This window comes from Salvelinus fontinalis, chromosome 3 (assembly GCF_029448725.1).
Source record: "Salvelinus fontinalis isolate EN_2023a chromosome 3, ASM2944872v1, whole genome shotgun sequence".
NCBI classification, from domain to species: domain Eukaryota; kingdom Metazoa; phylum Chordata; class Actinopteri; order Salmoniformes; family Salmonidae; genus Salvelinus; species Salvelinus fontinalis.
The window spans coordinates 8,834,714-8,845,257 of NC_074667.1; the positions used below are offsets into that span (position 1 = coordinate 8,834,714).

Sequence of the window (10,544 nt, forward strand, 5' to 3'; positions counted from 1 at the left end):
TGAGCCAATCAGTTGTGTTGTGACAAGATAGGGGTGATATACAGAAGATATCCCTATTTGGTAAAATAACAAGTCCAAAGTATGGCAAGAACAGGTCAAATAAGCAAAGAGAAACAACAGTCCATCATTACTTTAAGCCATGAAGATCAGTCACTGCTGAAAATTTCAAGAACTTTGGAAGTGCAGTCACAAAAACCATGAAGCACAATGATGAAACAGGCTCTCATGAGGACCGCCACAGGAAAGGAAGACCAAGAGTTACCCAGAGATACCAGCCTCAGATTACTGCCCAAATAAATGCTTCACAGAGCTCAAGTAACAGACATCTCAACATCAACTGTTCAGATGAGACTGCGTGAATCAGGCCTTCATGTTTAAATTGCTGCAAAGAAACCACTACTAAAGGACACCAATAAGAAGAAGAGACTTGCTTGGGCCAAGAAACATGTGCAATGGACATTAGACCGGTGGAAATCTGATGGGTCCAAATGTGAGATTTTTTGTTCCAACCGCCGTGTCCTTGTGAGACGCAAAGTAGGTGAACGGATGATCTCTGCATGTGTGGTTCCCACCGTGAAGCATGGAGGAGGAAGTGTGATGGTGCTTTGCTGGTGACACTGTCAGTGATTTATTTAGAATTCAAGGCACACTTAACCAGCATGGCTACCACAGCATCCTGCAGCGATACACCATCCCATCTGGTTTGCACTTAGTGGGACTATCATTTGTTTTTTAACAGGACAATGACCCAAAACACACCTCCAGGTAAGGGCTATTTGACCAAGGAGGAGAGTGATGGTGCTGCATCAGATGACCTGGCCTCCACAATCACCCGACCTCAACCCAATTGAGATGGTTTGGGATGAGTTGGAATGCAGAGTGAAGGAAAAGCAGCCAACAAGTGCTCAGCAACTCCTTCAAGACTTTTGGAAAAGTATTCCTCATTAAGCTGGTTGAGAGAATGCCAAGAGTGTGCAAAGCTGTCATCAACGCAAAGGGTGGCCACTTCGAAGAATCTCAAATATAAAATATATTTTGATTTGTTTAACACTTTTTTGGTTACTACATGATTCCATATGTGTTATTTCATCGTTTTGATGTCTTCACTATTATTCTACAATGTAGAAAATAGTAAAAAATAAAGAAAAACCCTTGAATGAGTAGGTGTGTCCAAACTTTTGACTGGCACTGTACATGGCTACATGCTTAAGTGCGTCAACTGCCAATTAACCTTCCTTTGTGTTCTACGCTAAGACTCTCTAAGACTAGATACCTATGCAGAAGTTTCACTTGTTGCTGTGAAATACATGACAACATCCACTGAAGAATATACTGTAGCTTCAATGGCATCTTGTGCAGAGCTGTACAGTACAGATGCTCAGCATTCTCAGCTGCACAATGCATCCAATATACTACATCACTGCTTCAATGTGAACACGAACTCCTGACACACAATACATACATTTCAAAGTGCACAGCTGTTTCAAACAAATAACATAAATGAAACCAGTTAAATACTCTATCACCAAATATTTTCTCCATTGAAATAATTGTCACACATTTGGAGCTGTGGAACAGCATTCACACTTACTGCTCGACTCGCCTCCAGAAATGGGTGTTGCCTGACGATCCGGCTCTGTTATCTCCAACCACTCACAGAGTAACCGTCCTTCAGATGATTGCCTCATCACCACATCCTGTGACCAGCAACATCTTCTCTACCACCCTGATTAAGGCAACCTGAAAGAGCATTTGAACCACAAGTCAGAACATCAACTCAGCAACAAAAAGAAACGTCCTCTCACTGTCAACCGCGTTGACTTTCAACAAACTTACCATGTGTAAATATTTGTATGAACATAACAAGATTCAACAACTGAGACATAAACTGAACAAGTTCCACAGACATGTGACTAACAGAAATGGAATAATGTGTCCCTGAACAAGGGGGGGGGGTCAAAATCAAAAGTAACAGTCAGTATCTGGTGTGGCCACCAGCTGCATTAAGCACAGCAGTGCATCTCCTCCTCATGGACTGCACCAGATTTGCTAGTTCTTGCTGTGAGATGTTACCCCACTCTTCCACCAAGGCACCTGCAAGTTCCCGGACATTTCTGGGGGGACTGGCCCTAGCCCTCACCCTCCGATCCAACAGAGATCCGGGCTCTTCGCTGGCCATGGCAGAACACTGACATTCCTGTCTTGCAGGAAATCACACACAGAACGACAAGCCTACAAGCTCTCAGTGCAGCCTCTCTCAGCCTATTGCGGACAGTCTGAGCACTGATGGAGGGATTGTGTGTTCCTGGTGTAACTCGAGCAGTTGTTGTTGCCATCCTGTACCTGTCCCGCAGGTGTGATGTTCGGATGTACCAGTCCTGTGCAGGTGTTGTTACACGTGGTCTGCCACTGCGAGGACGATCAGCTGTCTGTCCTGTCTCCCTGTAGCGCTGTCCTAGGCATCTCACAGTACGGACATTGCAATTTATTGCCCTGGTCACATCTGCAGTCCTCATGCCTCCTTGCAGCATGCCTAAGGCACATTCACGCAGATGAGCAGGGACCCTGGGCATCTTTCTTTTGGTGTTTTTCAGAGTCAGTAGAAAGTCCTCTTTAGTGTCCTAAGTTTTCAGAACTGTGACCTTAATTGCCTACCGTCTGTAAGCTGTTAGTGTCTTAACGACCGTTCCACAGGTGCATGTTCATTAATTGTTTATGGTTCATTGAACAAGCATGGGAAACAGTGTTTAAACCCTTTACAATGAAGATCTGTGAAGTTATTTGTATGTTTATGAATTATCTTTGAAAGACAGGGTCCTGAAAAAGGGACGTTTCTTTTTTTTGGTGAGTTTAGTAGATAAATACCCACCAAGAACTTTGAGAGACTTGCGAGAGACTCGAGATCTTGACAGATGTAAGACGTCAATAGATTTCAAAAGGACTTGTGTGAATTGTGCAATTGTGTGGATAGCATTCAAGATGTTACATGCATGTGCATGGATGAACGAGCAAAAACAGTCATCTCTTTATACCAGGGGGTGAATCAATCGAATTGTGTAGGAAAGTAACTTCAGAATGCATCGATACATCAGTGTAGCAACTGAAATCATCCCTTACTCTTGTGTACCTAACCACAATGTGTGCGATAATGACTAGCGGTCAACCGATTAATCGGATTTGAAGTTTTCATTACAAATAGGTAATCTGCCTTTTGGATGCCGATTATTGTCGACTACATTGCAATCCACGAGAAGACTGCGTGGCAGGCTGTCCACCTGTTACGCGAGTGCAGCATCAAAAGGATCTTGTGGCTGCAAGGAGCCAAGGTAAGTTGCTAGCTAGCATTAAACGTATCTTATAAAAAACAATCAATCTTCACATAATCACTAGTTAACTACACATGGTTGATGATATTACTAGGTTAACTAGATTGTTCTGCATTGCATATAATCAAAGCAGTGCCTGTTAATTTACCATCGAATCACAGCCTACTTCAACTTCGCCAAACGGGTGATGATTTAACAAAAGAACATTTACAACAAAAGCACAATCGTTTCACAAAAGTACCAAACCATAAACATCAATGCCTTTCTTAAAATCAATACACAGAAGTATATATTTTTTAACCTGTATATTTAGTTAAAATAAATGCATGTTAGCAGGCAATATTAACTAGGGAAATTGTGTCACTTCTCTTGCGTTCAGTGCAAACAGAGTCAGTGTATATGCAGCAGTTTGGGCCGCCTGGCTCGTTGCGAACTGTGTGAAGACCATTAATGACCTATTAATGACCTAAGGCTCGTATTTCTCTGTGTTATTATGTTATAATTAAGTCTATGATTTGATATTTGATAGAGCAGTCTGACTGAGCGGTGGTAGGCAACAGCAGGCTCGTAAGCATTCATTCAAACAGCACTTTACTGCGTTTGCCAGCAGCTCTGAGCAATGCTTGAGGCACAGCGCTGTATGACTTCAAGCCTATCAACTCCTGAGATTAGGCTGGCAATACTAAAGTGCCTATAAGAACATCCCATAGTCAAAGTTATATGAAATACAAATGGTTTTGAGAGAAATAGTCGACACTTCATAATTCCTATAATAACTAGAACCTAAAACTTCTTAACTGGGGATATTAAAGAACTGGGAATATTGAACCACCAGCTTTCATATGTTCTGAGCAAGGAACTTAAACGTTAGCTTTTATACATGGCACATATTGCACTTTTACTTTCTTCAACACTGTGTTTTTGCTTTATTTACCCCAAATTGAACATGTTTCATTATTTATTTGAGACTAAATTGATTATATTTATGTATTATATTAAGTTAAAATAAGTGTTCATTGTTCATTCACTATTGTTGTAATTGTCATTATTACAAATATATATTACAAATTATAAATAAATAAAAATCAATTTAAAAAAAAAATGTTTTTAATCACCCGATTAATCGGTATCAACTTTTTTTGGTCCTCCAATAAAAGGTATCGGTTTTGAAAAATCATAAAATCGGTCGACCTCTAGTAATGACATTGCTCAAAGGGCTAGTTCTTTCCTTGTGATCAAATAGTTGAAGAAGTTTTGTTGAAAAATACAGTAGTATGGCAGGTCATCTGAAAAAGCTGAGACACTCTTTGTCAATTTGAGCAATTGAAAGCTTCTCAGAGAAACTAGAGAATTCTTGTGAGAGATTCGTCACAGTATTCTTGGTTAGTGTACTACTGTAGCTGGAGGGGAAATGTGTATTCCATAACAAACCGAATCTGCACTTCCCAGAGCATGCATGCAGGTCCAAACATGCATGGCAGAAAGCTTACCACAAGTATCACAGCTCAAACACCTGAACCGAGACCCCTAGCTGCCTTCAAAGGCCGTGAATGTTTTGAATACGGACACCAAACTCAACAGGGCTACCTTTCAAACTAGATCCAACATGGACAGTGCTGATATTTTCCAGTTACATGGTATTTCATGCATTTTGGCTTGTCGTGGGTGTAACCACATTAGAGAGCAGTACAGCACAAGAAGGAAGTCAGCCAGCTAGACAGCCAGCCTCCAGCCTGTGGAATGAGTCTATGGCTCACTCAGAGGATGAGAGCGATCTGAAGAAGACACAGCGGGATACTCCGAATCTGTGACACACATTCTGCCAATATTTGCAGACATTTAAGTCAGATCCCTTCCTGGATCAGCACGCATCGATTAGAAAATGGATGAAGATTTGAACTTCCGATGCTCTGATGTTTATGAGAATCAAAGTTAATATGTCGAAGTGCCACTACCAGAGCAGCCTTGTGTCCTTTCAGGTTTAGGTTTAGGTCCTTTTCCTGTGTCGTGTCGAAGCAAAGGTTGATGTGTCTGACAGTATGGAAGCTGAATTTGCATAAGTTTGCATTGCCATGACGTGGCAGGAAAAAATCGTAATGAGCCCACAGATACAACTGGAAAGAGGCGTGTCACTAGGAGAGACTCAAGGCTCTGCTTTCTGGCAGGCATGTTGTGGCACAACAGCTGAGAACTGGAGCTGAAACCTAGGAGGGGCAGGGGGAGAATCCAAGGGGGAGGAAAGACAGAATGGACGACTGTAGGCCTAAATGGTCATTATTCAGTTTCCATCCAACCATTTCATGCGGATGAATTACCTGACACATGGGTAAAAAAGTCACCACCGGGCTGATGGAAACAGGAAATGGCAGGACAATTTTATAAATGTCGACAAACAATTTGTTAGTTCGACATGGTCTAGGATTTTTTTTGTGTCTGTAAAATGTATTATGCTAGCAATGGCAGTGGAAACACCTTCATGATCAAATATTATATAAATGACAAGGTAGGGGTGGTATACAGAAGATAGTCCTATTTGGTAAAAGACCAAGTCCAAAAAATGGCAAGAACAGCTCAAATAAGCAAAAAAAAATTACAGGCCATCATTACTTTAAGACATGAAGGTCAGTTACTCCGGAATATTTCAAGAACTTTCAAAGTTTCTTCAAGTGCAGTCACAAAAACCATCAAGCGCTATGATGAAACTGGCTCTCATGAAGACCGCAACAGGAAAGGAAGACACAGAGTTACCTCTGCTACAGAGGAAAAGTTAATTAGAGAATTACCGGCCTCAGAAATTGCAGCTCAAATAAATGTTTCACAGAGCTCAAGTAACAGACACATCTCAACATCAACTGTTCAGAGGAGACTGTGTGAATCAGGCCTTCATGGTCGGATTGCTGCAAAGAAACCACTACTAAAGGACACCAATAAGAAGAGACTTGCTTGGGCCAAAAAACATGTGCAATGGACATTAGACCAGTGGAAATCTGTCCTTTGCTCTGATGAGTCCAAATGTGAGATTTTTTGTTCCAACCGCCGTGTCCTTGTGAGACGCAGAGTAGGTGAACGGATGATCTCCGCATGTGTGGTTCCCACCGTGAAGCATGGAGGAGGAGGTGTGATGGTGCTTTGCTGGTGACACTGCCAGTGATTTATTTAGAATTCAAGGCACACTTAACCAGCATGGTTACCAGAACATTCTGCAGCAATACAGCATCCCATCTGGTTTGCTCTTAGTGGGGCTATCATTTGCTTTTCAACAGGACAATGACCCAAAACACATCTCCAGGCTGTGTAAGGGCTTTTTGACCAAGGAGAGTGATGGAGTAGTGCATCAGATGACCTGGCCTCCACAATCACCCGACCTCGACCAAGAGATGGTTTGGGATGAGTTGGAATGGCGCCCCCCCTTGGGTTGTGCCGTGGCGGAGATCTTTGTGGGCTATACTCGGCCTTGTCTCAGGATGGTAAGTTGGTGGTTGAAGATATCCTTCTAGTGGTGTGGGGGCTGTGCTTTGGCAAAGTGGGTTGGGTTATATCCTGCCTGTTTGGCCCTGTCTGGGGGTATCATCGGATGGGGCCACAGTGTCTCCTGACCCCTCCTGTCTCAGCCTCTAGTATTTATGCTGCAGTAGTGTATGTGTCGGGGGGCTATGGTCTGTCTGTTATATCTGGAGTACTGTCTTATCCAGTGTCCTGTGTGAATTTAAGTATGCTCTCTCTAATTCTCTCTTTCTTTCTTTCTCTCGGAGGACCTGAGCCCTAGGACCATGCCTCAGGACTACCTAGCATGATGACTCCTTGCTGTCCCCAGTCCACGTGGCCGTGCTGCTGCTCCAGTTTCAACTGTTCTGCCTGCGGCTATGGAACTCTGACCTGTTCACCGGACGTGCTACCTGTCCCAGACCTGCTGTTTTCAACTCTCTAGAGACCGCAGGAGCGGTAGAGATACTCCTAATGATCAGCTATGAAAAGCCAACTGACATTTACTCCTGAGGTTCTGACTTGTTGCACCCTCAACAACTACTGTGATTATTATTTGACCATGGTGGTCATTTATGAACATTTGAACATCTTGGCCATGTTCTGTTATAATCTCCACCCGGCACAGCCAGAAGAGGACTGGCCACCCCTCATAGCCTGGTTCCGCTCTAGATTTCTTCCTAGGTTTTGGCATTTCTAGGGAGTTTTTTCTAGCCACCGTGCTTCTACACCTGCATTGCTTGCTGTTTGGGGTTTTAGGCTGAGTTTCTGTACAGCACTTTGAGATATCAGCTGATGTATGAAGGGCTATATAAATACATTTGATTGGATTTGATTTGAAGGAAAGGCAGCCAACAAGTGCTCAGCATATGTGGGAACTACCATGTCCTTCTGGAAGGTTCTCCCATCTCCACAGATGAAGCCTGGAGCTCTGTCAGTGACCATTGGGTTCCTGGTCACCTCCCTGTCCAAGGCCCTTCTCCCCCAATTGCTCAGTTTGGCCAGCCAGCCAGCTCTTGGAAGTCTTGGTGGTTCCAAACTTCTTCCATTTAAGAATGATGTAGGCCACTGTGTTCTTGGGGACCTTCAACGCTGCAAACATTTTTTGGTACCCTTCCCCAGATCGGTGCCTCAACACAATCTTGTCTCGGAGCTCTACAGACAATTCATTCAACCTCATGGCTTGTTTTTTTCTCTGACATGCATTGTCAACTGTGGGACCTTATATAGACAGGTGTGTGCCTTTCCAAATCATGTCCAATCAATTGAATTTACCACAGGCGAACTCCAATCAAGTTGTAGAAACATCTCAAGGATGATCAATGAAACAGGATGCACCTGATCACAATTTTGAGTCTCATAGCAATACTTATGTAAATAAGGTATATGTTTTTTAAATTTGTAATACATTTGCAAAATTTTCTAAAAACCTGTTTTTGCTTTGTCATTATTGAATATTGTGTGTAGATTGATGAGGAAAGTGTTTCATTTAATTAATTTCAGAATAAGACTAACGTAACAAAATGTGGAAAAAGTCAAGGGGTCTGCATACTTTCCGAATGCACTGTATTTAAATAACCATCATATCGAAGTAAACTTGGAATTACACAATAATATGTTGTGTGGTCCTCCCACTACGACTCTAGAAAGCACGCAGTTTATTAGGCTACCGATTAAATATTGTAAATTACTGAACTTCACAGGGTGGTGAAAGTGCACGGTGATGAGCTCGATGCTCAATTTAAATAAATATAAACGGTCTTATTTTGATGACAAGATGATCGATGCTTGGCTGCCGTTTAACAGATAAAAATGATCTTGCTCTTATCCATAATAATCTCATCATGTAGGTAGCCTACCTGCACTGTATGTGCAAGCTGTTGGCTAGAGCACACATGCCAAGACCAGAGTGGGCACATTTGCAACATAACGCAACAGTTTGTGACAAGACCATCAGTAGAGTTGAATATGCGATGGTCTTTTTATTTCGGCACATGGGAATTTGACCGCAAAAGTCAAATTTTTATCCTCAATAAGTCTGTTCGATGGAAACATCTCTGGTGGTATTTTTATGCAGATTTGAGAATATTTGCATTCAAATCTGTCGCCAATTGGATGAAAACCTAGCTATTGTATCACTTCTAAATGTTTGCTCATCTGGAAAACCAACCTTGTTTCTGATTCCCAGTCCAGCCAACCATGACCATTTAACTTTTTCTGTTTTAAAACTGTGTCAACCTAGAACCTAGGCATTTGCATAGGTTCCACTTCGCTCTGCTACACCTTGTTATCTTGACAACAGGTGCACTTGCGGTGTAACAGAATTTACAGTTCAAGACTACTGACGCAGCTGTTGTGGGTGTGGTTGCGTAACAACATTCTATTCTTTGTTCCCAGTGAAATGCACAGCAGTATGCATAATTCAAAGGAAGAGATCTGTAAGACTCCATTGTTTGAAACATGAATGAATAAAAGAGCACTAATGATACAGACATTTCAAAGAAAGCATGCCTTACTGGGGAATGGATTGTATATTGTAGGCCTATCTTGAACTACTTATCTGCAGATTTCTACCAGTTTCTCAGCCCTGCAACAATGGTTGATATAAACTAATGCTATACCAATCATTTCAGACTGGATTAAAATTATATTTTAAGCTTTACATAAAGATATAATAGTCACCTCACACATTACTTTCTCACTATTTAACCACATAAAGAAATGTTAACTGTTAGATTAATGTACACGAGTTAACAGTCAGTGACTGTGGCAAACATCTATCGAACGGCATGTTCGCGTATTCATATCATAACTTCGGCAACAAGTAAATTATGTAGCAACTATTTCAATGTTGACCTGCATACCTACAGTGAGAGCCTGCATAATTGAGCAACTTGTTGCCAAGTCCAGCACAAAGTGGGTTTGAACAAGTAGCCTACACTACATGTACATGAACTAAAGCTTTGTGGCATTTCATGTATACATTATATATATATATATTTTTTAAACAGGTCAACAAAACCGTTTCCTTTCCGAATAATACTTTTTTTTAAACGATATTGTATCCTGTAGTGTCGTGTCAACAAACCAAACACTCCCACATTTTCTGGAAAAATGGGAGACAAACGGGAATTCTGACCTGAGGCCAGTTAACGGGCGTTTGACGGAAGTTGAACGAAGGTTGTGTGAAGACTGAATTGACACATTTTACTTTAGTGAATTATTTTCCCCGGGCAGCGCAACAATGGGATATGAATACGCATGTTTTCACATTTTAACAGCGCGCGTGCCATGATGTCGTTTGTGGTCCTTTGAGATTTCCAATGTTGAAATAGTTAAAAGACTATAATTCATTTTAATGTGACTTCCTCACGCCTACACTTCTATTGTTTCGCTGTCTGAAACTTCGATAAGAGGACTGGTAAAAACAACACATTGTGCTCACATTCGGTCATAAACACATTTAGAAAAAAAATATTAGAGAAAATAGGATACTCACCTTAAAGGAAAAATATATACGTTACTTTCATCAGTGTTGCTCAGAATAAGATACAAGTTATGTTCCTAAAATTCATAGAATGTAGCACCAACGTGTTACTTTCCTTCTCTCTCCAAATATCCTGATTTCGGCGAAGGTGGGCGGAGTTAATACTAGACAGGCTCTAATCTATCTGACAAATGACAGATACACATAGAAGTCAAGAATGGTTTAGTAATAATATTAATATAGTCCAG

At 41.6% G+C, this 10,544-nt stretch overlaps 1 protein-coding gene across 2 annotated transcripts in view; it reads right to left on the bottom strand.

Annotated features, from left to right (window-relative positions):
* Positions 1-10,433, bottom strand: part of LOC129837945 (inactive rhomboid protein 2-like) — a 45,189-nt gene extending 34,756 nt beyond the window's left edge. For both annotated transcript variants that reach the window (XM_055904546.1, XM_055904540.1), the window contains exons 1-2: positions 10,309-10,433; positions 1,592-1,740 (exon numbers count right to left, since the gene is read on the bottom strand). The gene's annotated coding sequence lies outside the window, so the exon portion shown is untranslated. The remainder of the gene's footprint in view (positions 1-1,591; positions 1,741-10,308) is intronic.
* Positions 10,434-10,544: the final 111 nt, after the last annotated feature.